We start from the raw sequence: 13,596 nt of genomic DNA, 5'->3' as shown, positions 1-13,596 counted from the left end.
GTCTCTAAAATTTGATACACACAAGATCCTTAGATATCTCAACACCCTTATAAATAGGGTCATATGGCTTCTCATTCCACAAAATATAATCCCACACAGATTTTAAGTCTGCCATTTGTTTCCCCTCTCTACATATACACCAAAACAAACACACACAAACCCACTATCATTCCATTCAAACAAGCAGCCAAACACCCCCCCCCTCGATCTCCTTCTCCTCTCTGACAGAACCCCGATGACCGGAATGAAGCTCCGGCCGATGTTCCACCTGCAACAACCCCCCCCCCCCCTCGTCGGCAAATAGGACCACCACCACCGTGCGGTGGTGGTGAACGGCGGCAGCGGAACCAGAAGAGAGAGAGGCTGAGCAGGAGAGAGAGAGAGAGAGAGAGAGAGAGCCGGAGATAGGAGGAGCACCGCCGCTCACGGCAACGGCGGCGGTGGAGGCGACGACGGGTGTCTCTCGCCGGCGTCACATCATGGTCCGGCGATGGTGATTGTTTGACGGAAACAATGGATGCTATTTATGTTGAAGACGGTGATGGTGGTAGCTTCGGGTGTTCGACTCAGCTCCGGTGACGGCTGTGGAATAATGGTGGTGCTGATATTCGATTTCAGGTATGAGGTTCTAGATTCAGATTCAAGATTATTTGATTCCAGTTATGTCGGGCTCGGGTATGTGGTTCTGGTTTCGAGTCATGGTTCGAGACCTGACTCTGATTAGATTTATGGATTTTCGGTTCAGATTATGGTGCGGGTCAAGTATGGTTCGAGTATTCCAGCAGGTTAAGCGGGTCTCAACTTAGTCAACCCGAGTCAACTCGGTTGACTCGGTCAACACACAGTCGGAACGGGTCAGACCTGGAGCCGGTCAACTCAGTCGAACGAGCGGCTTTCGGTTGGAGTTTGGGTTTTGGTTTGGCTTGCTTTAGTGTGATTCAACTCGGTTGACTCGGTCAAACCGAGTCAACTCAGTCAAGCTCAGTCAACAGCGAGTCAACTCGGTCAAACCGAGTTAACTTGATAAACCCAGTCACGTTCTAACGCGATAGTTATGGTAAAGGTTTAACGGCAAAAGTTGTTTTGTTATTTTCATATAATATTACGTGAACGAGCTCGAACCGATTTAATTTAGTGATAGTTTATATTTCGTCAATATTACAATAATTACATATGTTGATTGAATTTTCAATAAATAACGACAACCTGTGTTGTCGGGGACGTCCAAAAACAGAGGAAACTCTGCCCGTTTTTCGAGAAAATCCGTAAAATAACTACGTTTTGTTATTAATCAAACTATCGGATTTAAGTAACTATTTTATAAAAACGAATACAACTCTGAAATTTTGTACGAAAACAACTTAATACTCACGAAAACGACGAGTCGAAAATTTCTTACAACAAATAAATATAATTATTATATTTATTTTTAGACTTCGAAAACTCGACGATTCTCTTACGAAATAAATATAACTTTTATATTTATTTTACACGCCTAGACGGCATATACGTATATTTTTGACAAATATACACAAGACGTGATATATATAATACAAGTTATTATATATTATTTTCATACGAAACGCAATACGAGTTTGTTATATGATATTTTCATAGATATATCCTTTTTATACACGTACGACTACTCGAGACGTCTAGCGCGATGATAACGATATATTTATATTTTTATATAGATATTTATTTATTTATTTTAAGTCTCTCGGAAACTAAGTCTTTTTCAAGACTCATTAAATTGCTACTAACATTAAACGAGACTTAACACGTATAACTTAATCTTTTCCATTAAGTTAACAACTTACCGTTGAATCGTTCGATTAACGATTCGGTAGAGCTCGGTAGCACGTAGTTACCGTTTTTGCTTAGAAACTTATTAGATATTCCATGTTAGGAATATTGTAGAATGCACGCTAGCAAGCCACGTCTTGGAAACGACATCATCGAAGTCGTAATTAGCTAGCTTTACACAGGAATATTCAGGCGAGTTCATAACCCCCACTTTTTACTACTGTTTTACATTCTTTTTGTAAATGTTTTCGGGGTGGAAAGACATGCACAATTTTCAGAAACATACAAAGTTTTGAACAAACGCAAAACTCGTATTTCTAAATCATATCACGAATGGATTTCGAGGAACTCAAACGATTTACGAAAGGTTTATACTAAACAAACCGGTTTTTACAAAACAAATGCTTATTTTCGAAATATGAATGATTTTTCATAACTAAGGAGTCAGTCAGGGTGGCTGGGAAGGTTCAGTCAGGGTGGCTGGGAAAGTTCAGTCAGGGTGGCTGGGAAAGCTCAGTCAGGGTGGCTGGGGAGGCTCAGCCAGGGTGGCTGAGGTGGAATATATGTTACAGTAATTACGAAAAATTTTTACATGGTATGGTTAACGTAAGGAGGTGTTATACGATCATGTGAGTGGATAGGAACAACATGGGGCCATTAGTCCTCATGGAGGGACCGAGGGACAGGAGCGGTAGATCTATCTGGGTGTAGCGAGCCCAGCCCCCGGCCAAACTAGAAACGGACCGTGGGGTGACTTTGTCCACATACTTTGCCGTGGCGAAATCTGCTAGGTTTGAGTCTCCCTATTTGCACTTCACATATGTCAGTGGCCTTGCAAACCATTGGTGATCACAAGTCCTCTTACACTGCTACATACCAGGGATTTTATACTTACGGAAACTTTTAGTTCATACAAATTAACTACCATGTTTTATACAAATCCAAAGAATTATGGGGGTATAGAGTCAAGGTCAGGGTGGGCATTGACGGTTATGCGAACATTACAAATACAAGGCTTTACAAATACATGGTTTTATGAACATAACGTGTTACAAACACAACGTTTCCATATAACTTGGCAAGAAAATGATTTTTAAATTCATTTTCTCAATACTATTTCAAAAACCGGTTACCAAAGATTTATTTCAAACCTTTCACAACTCAAAAGATTTATTTCAGATCTTTTACAAACAAACTATGAACTCGCTCAACTTTATGTTGACTTTTTCGCATGTTCTTTCTCAGGTTGCATTTCTAAGACAAAGCACGGTTGGAATAGGAGGACCATGAAGAGTCGAGTACTTAGTGGGCGTTCAGTTTCTAGAAAGACTTAGCTTATTTGCTTCCGCTGTGCAATGAAGATACCAGTCCAGTCACGCCAATGCTCTGATAATTTCGGGGTGTGACAGATTGGTATCAGAGCTATAGGTTACAGCAAATTAGGTTTCTGTTGTGATACCTAGGCTCTAACCTCACCTTTCCCCCCCTGGGGACTTAGATCATTGAGACGTTGAATACATACAGAACGCCTAGTACTCGAATATGGTCTCCAACCGTTGCCGAAAAACAAGCAGTCAAAATATTGTTTTCAAACATACGCTGTTACGGTGTTTCATACACGGTGCACAAAATAATTACATACAGTACACAACAGTCTGAGAGGCTGGAAGGATAGTCTAGTGGGACTAGGAGATTCAGTCTGGGAGGACTGGAAGGGCAGTCTAGTGGGACTAGGAGATTCAGTCTGAGAGGCTGAAAGGATAGTCTAGTGGGACTAGGAGATTCAGTCTGAGAGGCTGAAAGGATAGTCTAGTGGGACTAGGAGATTCAGTCTGAGAGGCTGGAAGGATAGTCTAGTGGGACTAGGAGATTCAGTCTGAGAGGCTGGTAAGGATAGTCTAGTGGGACTAGGAGATTCAGTCTGAGAGGCTGGAAGGATAGTCTAGTGGGACTAGGAGATTCAGTCTGAGAGGCTGGAAGGATAGTCTAGTGGGACTAGGAGATTCAGTCTGAGAGGCTGGAAGGATAGTCTAGTGGGACTAGGAGATTCAGTCTGAGAGGCTGGAAGGATAGTCTAGTGGGACTAGGGGATTCAGTCTGAGAGGCTGGGAGGATAGACTAGTGGGACTAGGGGAATTACTTGATTGCTTATTGATGACTAACATGCGTATATGATCGATTATTTGTGCATGGACATCACGTAGGAATCGCGAATATTAACTCGGGTACACACTATTATCCACATTGTCTATGATATTTTAACTCCCCGAGCAGGCAGCCTACGCATAACAAAACGATAGCGCACGGGAATACATGGAACTCAATTTTTACGTCCACGGATGTCGGGGTACATCACCTTCTACATGGCACACGACGCTAGTGCACAGGTATACGTGGAACTTAATCTTACATCAACAGAGGTTGAAGTACGTCACATACGACTATCAAGGCGAGGCCTTTGAAAAGACGCGATGGCGCAATTCAACGACGACGCTAGATTCCTGTCAGCAGGAGAACTAACGGCCAGAAAGCGATAACTTGTCACGCGATCCTGCAACGACACGAATCACTCCAAGGAAAAGACGTATGTCTCCACATCCCCCCTATTTCGGTCAACGACGGTAATGTCACCTAACAATTGGTCGTCACACGAAACCCCAGGTAAAGTCCTCAAATTTCTATTATTGAAATTTCGAATTTCACGCTCACTGAGTAGATTTTCGCATCTCTACTCCTCTTAATGGTCATTGTATCACGATCATTTCTTTACAAGTTACGTACATGGTTTTTTCATTGTGACCATGCCGAAAGTTTTCTTGTTGATACATATGTTTACTGTCGGATTGCGCTAAAACCAAGTTCAATTGTTTGAACTTGTCCATTACACACATTCTATTCAAGATACAATATGATGTATTGAAAACATCATATTCAAATTCGTATTAACAAACGTTTCATTTGTTCCGAGTCGAAGTAAACTTGTTTGGCATTCGACTCCATTAAATTGTTTGCTGATTTCGACACCTTGTGGCGGTGTATTCATTTACTTGAAGCTTGTGCTAAACTCGTTTACACATCTCATACACGGATTTAATTATTGAATTGCTTTAAATCCGCTTTGGTTTATCACATTACAACGGTCTTAATACAATAGCGTGTTAAGACAATGGTACACAAATTCATTTTTACATTCCGGTGTACCTACTAACGGTTCTTTCATTATCGATCGAAAATTTTGCGATATCCATTGCTTCTTCACCTTCGATCGAAAACATTATTTCCTTGATGTTCAAATTTCATTTGAAAATTCTATGATGTCATTTGAAACAAGCTTTCGGGTTCACCTTATTACGCTTTCATTTGACTTCAAACACGGTGGATTTGTTTGATCACCGCTATTATTGAATTATTTGAATCACTACGACACCATGTGGTGTCAGTACAAACTTGTAGCTTGGGCTAATCATGATCGATCGTTTCGTGCAAAACACAGGTGATACTTGTTCGATCACCGTTATTATTGAATTGTTTCATTCATTACGACACCTTGAGGCGTCGGTATAACTTGCAGCTTGTGCTGATCACGATCGAGCGTTTCATGCAAACTATTATATTTGAGATTGTTGATTTTAAGTTCATCCAGTGGATGTTATTGCTTCTAGGACTCATTTACACGTTGTAAACGTTCATATGGAATTCGACTGGTCGAAGTTCCTGTTCATTATTGAATCCCTGTTAACTTAGTCACATTAGTGACTGTACCTATACGTCTCGTTTCCTTTGACATCAGTTACTGAGACACATTTCTTTTAAACCGTTGGGATTCCTATTGTGAAGGAATGTCCTTGAATTCACATGACTCGAATAAGTCTTGTTTCGATTACGCGTTCATTCACTTTGTTATTATTCGGACTTACCTGCAACAACACAACTCTGAGGAGATAACATAGTCTAAATTTCGAGGACGAAATTTCTGTAACAGGGGGAGAATGTGACAACCCGTGAATTACGGCACCTAATTACGTAATTAACAGGCAATTAACGCGATAATAAATAGTGATTACGACGCTAATTACCTTAACCAGGCCCTTGGAGCGCCCAGAAACGTTTAATCAGCTATACAACGCGCGTGTGGTGATCGACAGAAAATATGCTAAATATTACGCGACAACGAACTGAAACCGTACGAAACACTGACGACACCGACAATTATGGAGGATACACGAATATTTTTATGCTTATGAAGTATGGGTCGTGATATCAGGTCTCGTAGGAATTACGGGTCACTTGCACATAAGATGGGCTTGCGGGCCCTGGGCCCAAGCCCAACACCCACAAGCCTAAACCTGCACATAAAATATTAGATTTTATCCTTAAAAATCTTAGCAAAATCTAAACAAAATCTGTGCAAAATCTTCCATAATCTCTATAAAATCTAGACAATAGATTTGTCTCTAAAATTTGATACACACAAGATCCTTAGATATCTCAACACCCTTATAAATAGGGTCATATGGCTTCTCATTCCACAAAATATAATCCCACACAGATTTTAAGTCTGCCATTTGTTTCCCCTCTCTACATATACACCAAAACAAACACACACAAACCCACTATCATTCCATTCAAACAAGCAGCCAAACACCCCCCCTCGATCTCCTTCTCCTCTCTGACAGAACCCCGATGACCGGAATGAAGCTCCGGCCGATGTTCCACCTGCAACAACCCCCCCCCCTCGTCGGCAAATAGGACCACCACCACCGTGCGGTGGTGGTGAACGGCGGCAGCGGAACCAGAAGAGAGAGAGGCTGAGCAGGAGAGAGAGAGAGAGAGAGAGAGCGCCGGAGATAGGAGGAGCACCGCCGCTCACGGCAACGGCGGCGGTGGAGGCGACGACGGGTGTCTCTCGCCGGCGTCACATCATGGTCCGGCGATGGTGATTGTTTGACGGAAACAATGGATGCTATTTATGTTGAAGACGGTGATGGTGGTAGCTTCGGGTGTTCGACTCAGCTCCGGTGACGGCTGTGGAATAATGGTGGTGCTGATATTCGATTTCAGGTATGAGGTTCTAGATTCAGATTCAAGATTATTTGATTCCAGTTATGTCGGGCTCGGGTATGTGGTTCTGGTTTCGAGTCATGGTTCGAGACCTGACTCTGATTAGATTTATGGATTTTCGGTTCAGATTATGGTGCGGGTCAAGTATGGTTCGAGTATTCCAGCAGGTTAAGCGGGTCTCAACTTAGTCAACCCGAGTCAACTCGGTTGACTCGGTCAACACACAGTCGGAACGGGTCAGACCTGGAGCCGGTCAACTCAGTCGAACGAGCGGCTTTCGGTTGGAGTTTGGGTTTTGGTTTGGCTTGCTTTAGTGTGATTCAACTCGGTTGACTCGGTCAAACCGAGTCAACTCAGTCAAGCTCAGTCAACAGCGAGTCAACTCGGTCAAACCGAGTTAACTTGATAAACCCAGTCACGTTCTAACGCGATAGTTATGGTAAAGGTTTAACGGCAAAAGTTGTTTTGTTATTTTCATATAATATTACGTGAACGAGCTCGAACCGATTTAATTTAGTGATAGTTTATATTTCGTCAATATTACAATAATTACATATGTTGATTGAATTTTCAATAAATAACGACAACCTGTGTTGTCGGGGACGTCCAAAAACAGAGGAAACTCTGCCCGTTTTTCGAGAAAATCCGTAAAATAACTACGTTTTGTTATTAATCAAACTATCGGATTTAAGTAACTATTTTATAAAAACGAATACAACTCTGAAATTTTGTACGAAAACAACTTAATACTCACGAAAACGACGAGTCGAAAATTTCTTACAACAAATAAATATAGTTATTATATTTATTTTTAGACTTCGAAAACTCGACGATTCTCTTACGAAATAAATATAACTTTTATATTTATTTTACACGCCTAGACGGCATATACGTATATTTTTGACAAATATACACAAGACGTGATATATATAATACAAGTTATTATATATTATTTTCATACGAAACGCAATACGAGTTTGTTATATGATATTTTCATAGATATATCCTTTTTATACACGTACGACTACTCGAGACGTCTAGCGCGATGATAACGATATATTTATATTTTTATATAGATATTTATTTATTTATTTTAAGTCTCTCGGAAACTAAGTCTTTTTCAAGACTCATTAAATTGCTACTAACATTAAACGAGACTTAACACGTATAACTTAATCTTTTCCATTAAGTTAACAACTTACCGTTGAATCGTTCGATTAACGATTCGGTAGAGCTCGGTAGCACGTAGTTACCGTTTTTGCTTAGAAACTTATTAGATATTCCATGTTAGGAATATTGTAGAATGCACGCTAGCAAGCCACGTCTTGGAAACGACATCATCGAAGTCGTAATTAGCTAGCTTTACACAGGAATATTCAGGCGAGTTCATAACCCCCACTTTTTACTACTGTTTTACATTCTTTTTGTAAATGTTTTCGGGGTGGAAAGACATGCACAATTTTCAGAAACATACAAAGTTTTGAACAAACGCAAAACTCGTATTTCTAAATCATATCACGAATGGATTTCGAGGAACTCAAACGATTTACGAAAGGTTTATACTAAACAAACCGGTTTTTACAAAACAAATGCTTATTTTCGAAATATGAATGATTTTTCATAACTAAGGAGTCAGTCAGGGTGGCTGGGAAGGTTCAGTCAGGGTGGCTGGGAAAGTTCAGTCAGGGTGGCTGGGAAAGCTCAGTCAGGGTGGCTGGGGAGGCTCAGCCAGGGTGGCTGAGGTGGAATATATGTTACAGTAATTACGAAAATTTTTTACATGGTATGGTTAACGTAAGGAGGTGTTATACGATCATGTGAGTGGATAGGAACAACATGGGGCCATTAGTCCTCATGGAGGGACCGAGGGACAGGAGCGGTAGATCTATCTGGGTGTAGCGAGCCCAGCCCCCGGCCAAACTAGAAACGGACCGTGGGGTGACTTTGTCCACATACTTTGCCGTGGCGAAATCTGCTAGGTTTGAGTCTCCCTATTTGCACTTCACATATGTCAGTGGCCTTGCAAACCATTGGTGATCACAAGTCCTCTTACACTGCTACATACCAGGGATTTTATACTTACGGAAACTTTTAGTTCATACAAATTAACTACCATGTTTTATACAAATCCAAAGAATTATGGGGGTATAGAGTCAAGGTCAGGGTGGGCATTGACGGTTATGCGAACATTACAAATACAAGGCTTTACAAATACATGGTTTTATGAACATAACGTGTTACAAACACAACGTTTCCATATAACTTGGCAAGAAAATGATTTTTAAATTCATTTTCTCAATACTATTTCAAAAACCGGTTACCAAAGATTTATTTCAAACCTTTCACAACTCAAAAGATTTATTTCAGATCTTTTACAAACAAACTATGAACTCGCTCAACTTTATGTTGACTTTTTCGCATGTTCTTTCTCAGGTTGCATTTCTAAGACAAAGCACGGTTGGAATAGGAGGACCATGAAGAGTCGAGTACTTAGTGGGCGTTCAGTTTCTAGAAAGACTTAGCTTATTTGCTTCCGCTGTGCAATGAAGATACCAGTCCAGTCACGCCAATGCTCTGATAATTTCGGGGTGTGACAGTAACCATATCCGGACATAACAAACTTAACTCCTCATAACGATCCGTGTAGGCTCGATGCTCACCGCTAACTTGCTTAAGATTGTCGAACTCCGTTTCCAAGGCCCTGATCTCGTGATGAGGACAAAATTCCTTCATCATCAGAGCTCGAAGCTCTTGCCATGTTTGAGCCAATGCCACATCGGCACCCCTATCTCTCATCACACCAATCCACCATGTCAAAGCTCGTTTCTCAAAGACGCTAGATGCGAATTCTACCTTTCGCTCGTTTGGACATTGAACATGTCTGAAGGTGTTCTCTAAACTCTCGAACCATTGTAGCAGTGCAGTCGCTCCTTGAGACCCAGAAAACTTTGATGGCTTAGCCGAGTTGAACGTCTTGAAGTTGCAGTGGGCATTATTGTTGTTGTTGGCTTGGTTCCATTGAGCAAAGAGGTTTGGGAATTGAGCAGCCATTTGTTGCGCAATGATCTCTGCCAGTTCAGCAGTCGCTGTCTGGTTTTCGCGTCGAGGAGGCATTCTAAAAGAGGAACAAGAAAGAAAACAAATGTAATGGCATTGGGTAAGAATAGGATGTTATAATTACCGACCATAATCATGGTTGATGGTCATTTGTTTGAACCACGAAGCAAACAAACAACACCAAGGCTGAATCAAAGCAAATAGATCCTCATAGTGTATCGCGAAGACATGCTCGCCTATAAGTGGACACTCACCCCAAGAGTTCCCAGGTAAGAGTGACTGGTCCGATTATGTGGATTTGTACGAACACTCTAGCCTTGGACAGAAAACCCAGGGTACAGGCATTCACTCTTCCAGTTTGCACGTGTTCACACTATTTAGGACCCAAAACCTTGACGAGATTTTGAAAATTCAAAGGGGTTCAAAACCTTATAACAGGGGGTTCAAAACCTAGTAATCAATCATCCTAGTACAGATGATTAGTTTTCAAAGCGGTTTTGAAATTTATGTTCTTGTTGTGGTCGTCGCCTAAGGATAGGTGACGGTATTGTTTTGTGACTAAACGCAAGTAAACTCGCGTTAGGGTCCTAGGAAGGTTATAGACTAGGTCAAAGCATTACTAATAACCTAATTCCCTATAACCATTGGCTCTGATACCAACTTTTCTGTCACACCCCGACCACGTAGAACATACAAAACGTGGCGGAAACGTCGGGGAGTGTTGTAACAGAATCAATTGTTTCAAATCCATGGCAAATGAAGTTTTGTTTTATTGATCAAATATGAAAGTATACATTGTTTAAACAAGAACCAAAGAGTACATAACATGAATTAACTAGTTCTTGTCTCGTTTTAAGTCACTAAGACACAGGTCCGCCTAAGTATGTCTTGATAAGTCCTATGCATCATCTCCTGAAAACACATGTGAACATAGGTACGTCAGCATAAAAATGCCTGTGAGTTACATTGGTTTTGTGAAAACGGAATTCATGACTTATGTTTGAGAAAACGTTTAGTCATGAACCTTGTAATTTGCTTTGTCTTGTAAATCATTTGATAAACGATAAGATCAGGTGATATGTATAAATAAGAGAACACTGTATGGTTAAACGGATAACCATGTAAAATGTGTTTGTATAAGATAAGTCGTTTGTAAAACAATGTCTCGTGAAAAGTGTGTTATTTGTATAAAATGTCATATGTCTCAAATCGAAATGATTCAAATAACGCTACGATATGTAATACCATACAAACACTTATATATAGGAAGTACCAGCGGCGTATCCACCATGCTTGTATCATATTACACACGCCTCGTTACTTAATCACTTACTCAAACCAAACCATCAAGATGAAATGTTTAACAATTGTGGAAATGTTTATGTATAGTCAAATGTCTATTGTCAAATGTAAATCATGTCAACGGATACAACTGGTTTACACGGTTCAATGGTTACAAACGGTTCATATAATCGAAGGTTTAAGACGGTTCACATAGTCAAATGGTTACAACGGTTCAAAATGTAGCATAATGTGTTCATATGCTGGATGAGCATATGCAACAGAAATGCAATGTAAAACCATGTACTAAGTACGCACACAATGGGCATACATAGCATGTAATGTAAAGCAATGTACTAAGTACGCACACAATGGGCATACATAGCATGTAATGTAAAGCAATGTACTAAGTACGCAAACAATGGGCATACATAGCTTGTGATGTAAAGCAATGTACTAAGTACGCACACAATGGGCATACATAGCATGTAGTGTAAAGCAATGTACTAAGTATGCACACAATGGGCATACATAGCATGAAATGTAAAGAAATGTACTAAGTACGCACACAATGGGCATACATAGCATAAACACAATGAAATCATGTACTATATATGTACTATCGAACATAGCAAGTATATGATGTGAAAACTGGAAAGCATGAAAGTAACAAGTAGGCACATGTGTTTCACCCCAAAACAGTTTGGAAAACAGTAAAAGAGGGGTTCAATGTACTCACCTGAGATTGCTTTGTAGTTCTTGTGTAGTAACCAAATAATGCTAGAGATCACGGAATATCAAACGGCACCTAATAGGTAGCTATGTTAATATACCGGACCAAAATCGGAAGGATCGGATAGTATGCGGGTTCGTAAACCAAACGAGTATGGAGACTCGTGAAATATGGTTTAACAAAGCCTACATACTAAAATGAAACCTAACCTAAGTGCTTGCGACCCACTACGACCCGTTCAGGTAGCTTATGCTACCTTAACGCGTCGCTCGCTTAGAACGCGTTTGGAACGCCTAACATAGTGACCACAAGGTCTAACCTCGGAGGGTTACAGCTATGGTCACCTAATGTGTTTGGTTGGATCCTAATGATCGACCAAATGGGTCGGGTTCGAAAGTATAAGCGATGGTTTAGATCGCTTACCTTACGACCCTATATATGCACTAAACTAAAAGTGACGAGCTAAGCATGTTAGAACATGCTTAACTAAGTTTAGAAAACAGGTTTGGCATCAAAACAAACGACTTTGATGCTCACGAGTAGTTTGGTTACAAAGTACGCAAGAATGCGCATTTTGGCCGAAACTACGACTCGTCACTGAGCCTAGATAACGTGGTAATCAGTAGGTATAGTCGCCATTGTCACACCCCGACCACGTAAAACATCAAATCGTGGCGGAAACGTCGGGGAGTGTTGTAACAGAATTATTGTTCCACAACCAAGGTAATTTAAAATAATATTTTATTCATCACCCAAGGGTGGAATACATTGTTTCAAACGAGAACCCACAAGTTACATTGTCTTAAAACAAAAAAAAAGAAACAAAGTACATAACAAGTTTTAACTAGTCTAGATCCATTTTATCGTCACTAAGGCCCAAGTCCACCCTAGTGTATCACGATCATCCTATGCATTTGCTCCTGAAACACATGTGAAAATAGGTACGTCAGCATAAAAATGCCTGTGAGATACATAGGTTTTGTGAAAATAGGATCCATGACTTAGGTTTTAGAAAAAAAATTTAATGAAATGTAGTCATGTACCTTGTTGATTGTATTGTTTGTAAATCATTTGAAAAACGATGGTAGATATGTATTTTTGAAAGAATAATGTATGGTTAAATGAATAACCAAGTAAAATAAGTTGTATAAAACAAGTTGTTTGTAGAACAATGTATTGTGAAAAATATATGTTATATAGCTAAACTGAAATGATTTAAACAACGCTGCGATGCGTAATATCATACAAACACTTATATATAGGAAGTACCAGCGGCGTATCCACCATGTTTGTATCATATTACACACGCCTCGTTACTTAAATCACTTACCCAACCAAACCACCAATGTAAACATGTTTATGTTTAACCAAATGTCAAAATGTTTATGCGAAAAACCATGTCTAACGTCAAGTGTAAATCATGTAATGTGTGTAACAATATCAAAATGTCTATGTCAATGTCAATCATGTCATGTGTAAACAAAATGTCATGTATGGTAAGTGAAATATGTATCAACTAAACCATAGGTGAAAATGCACAAAACAAAGTATTGAAGTAAAACTCAATTTAAATCAACGTTATGTTTTGTGGAGATGCATGCTATACTGAATACAAACATTTATGCGGTATTGTGAAAATGCATACATCCAAGCCTTGT

General features: G+C 40.0%; 2 long non-coding RNA genes across 4 annotated transcripts; both read left to right on the top strand.

The window, feature by feature from the left end:
* The first annotated feature begins 148 nt into the window (after window positions 1-148).
* Window positions 149-1,964, top strand: LOC118489040. Of its 2 annotated transcripts, XR_004885868.1 has the most exons (3): window positions 149-618; window positions 746-1,057; window positions 1,910-1,964. It is a non-coding gene; the product is annotated as an uncharacterized LOC118489040 (long non-coding RNA). The 2 variants fall into 2 exon arrangements; XR_004885867.1 differs by lacking the exon at window positions 1,910-1,964 and having other exon boundaries at window positions 160-618; window positions 746-1,134.
* A 4,492-nt stretch (window positions 1,965-6,456) lies between these two features.
* Window positions 6,457-8,213, top strand: LOC118489039. 2 transcript variants are annotated; one of them, XR_004885866.1, is made up of 3 exons: window positions 6,457-6,867; window positions 6,995-7,306; window positions 8,159-8,213. It is a non-coding gene; the product is annotated as an uncharacterized LOC118489039 (long non-coding RNA). The 2 variants fall into 2 exon arrangements; XR_004885865.1 differs by lacking the exon at window positions 8,159-8,213 and having other exon boundaries at window positions 6,995-7,383.
* Window positions 8,214-13,596: the final 5,383 nt, after the last annotated feature.

Source organism: Helianthus annuus, chromosome 17 (genome assembly GCF_002127325.2).
Source record: "Helianthus annuus cultivar XRQ/B chromosome 17, HanXRQr2.0-SUNRISE, whole genome shotgun sequence".
NCBI lineage: Eukaryota > Viridiplantae > Streptophyta > Magnoliopsida > Asterales > Asteraceae > Helianthus > Helianthus annuus.
The sequence above is the reverse complement of the archived record's forward strand: the minus strand, read 5'-3'. Positions and strand labels throughout refer to the sequence as shown.